Raw genomic sequence first — 1845 nt, 5'->3', positions numbered from 1 at the left:
CAGAAGCAGATCACCAATCCTTTCTCCTGAGGTGCCAGCCGGTAGATTAAAACCTCCAACATTTCATTTATCAGCTGATCACATTAACCTTTTGCATCACCATGGGACTCCTCCTCTTACTTGTAAAGGGCCAGATAGACAAGATTTTAGGCTTTGTAGGCCATGTAGTCTCTGCTGTAACTATTGAACTCTGCCCTTGTAGCAAGTAATGGTCACAAATGAACACAGAAGTGAACGAGTATGGCTGTGTTCCAACACAACTTTATTTATGGACATTAAAGTTTTGTATTTTATAGAATTATCATGTGTCATCAAATATTATTCTTTTGGGGTTTTTTAAGTCCTTTTCAAACGTTAAAACCATGATTGACTCCTAAGTCATACAAAAACAGTCAGTGGGCTGAATTTGGACTGTAAGCGATAATGTCCTCGATTCCTACCCTAAGATGTTGGAGCCTGTCTCTGAAGTATTGATGCTTGGCCCTCCTCTGGTCTGCCTGCTCCTTCTTTGTCCCTTTCCTTAGTTCCCCTCCTTCTTCCAATTCCCTTAGTGATACGATGCCAGAGCCTGAAATTCCACTTCTGTCTTGTTCTCTCTGTCACCTTCTGTCCCCAGGAACACTCATTCACTCATGGTTTCTTAGTCTGATGTGGGTGGCCCCAGCACATATTTTTCCCAGACTCCTTAGCCACAAAGCCTTTGTTCCGCCCCTCATATAGCTTACCAGCTCTTCAGCCTGCTTTGTACCTCTTTCTGTGTCCCATAAGCCATTCCCCTGTTCCAGATGCTCAAGAGGAAGTGGTATGGCATGGTAAAGAAAGGACACTGGTTCTGCCACTAGCCAACACATGGGGTCCCCATCTTTTCCTTCTCTGGGCACTTGTTTTATCCACATTTTACTCTATGCTGCTAGAGAAGCAGTATGATTCTATAACATGAGCACTGAGATAGGAGCCAGCAGCTCTGGGGTCTAGTTTCAGCCACACACATAGTAGCCCTGGGACTTGAGGGGAGTGACTGCTAGCCGAAAGGTTGGAGATTCGAATCTACCCAGTGGTGCCTCAGAAGAAAAGTCTGGTGATCTGCTTCTGAAAAATCAGCCATTGAAAATCCTATAGAACACCGTTGTACACGGACACACATTGAATTGCTATGAGTAGAAGATGAGCTCTGGTAGCGTAGTGGTTATGAATCAGGCTGCTAACCTCAAGGTCGCAGTTCAAAACTACCGGCGGTTCCATGGGATAACGATGAGGCTTTCTCCCATAAAGATTTACAGCCTCAGAAACCCAACACAGGCTCGCTATGAGTCAGAACCGACTCCACGGCACATAATCACCACCACACCAGAAAATGAAGTGTTACAGATGTTCACATTGGAATACACCAACCTGAAGCTCAGAGAAGAGAAAGACTTGGGATTCAACAGCTTATCAGTGGTCACATAGTGATCACATAGCCACTGAATGGATAGAGTAGGGAGACGGAACCAGGAAACTCAAACCCATTGCTTTGAGCTGATTCTGACTCATAGTAATCCTATGTAGGGTTTCCTCAGGTGTAAATCTGCTGCCCAAGACTCGTTGAAAGTGGTCAAGAGCAAAGATGTCAGTTTGAGGACTAAGATGCCTTCATCCTATGGAAACACCAAGCCATGGTATTTTCAATAGCCTCACATGCATGTGAAAGATGGACAGTGAATAACTATGACCATAGTGAATAAGGATGTTCGTAGAAAAATTGATGCATTTGCGTTATGGTGTTGGAGAATATTAAAAGTACAATGGACTGCCAGAAGAACAAACAAATTTGTGTTCGAAGAAGTACAGCCAGAATGCTCCTTA

Source organism: Chrysochloris asiatica, unplaced genomic scaffold (assembly GCF_000296735.1).
Source record: "Chrysochloris asiatica unplaced genomic scaffold, ChrAsi1.0 scaffold00009, whole genome shotgun sequence".
Lineage (NCBI taxonomy): Eukaryota > Metazoa > Chordata > Mammalia > Afrosoricida > Chrysochloridae > Chrysochloris > Chrysochloris asiatica.
The sequence above is the reverse complement of the archived record's forward strand: the minus strand, read 5'-3'. Positions refer to the sequence as shown.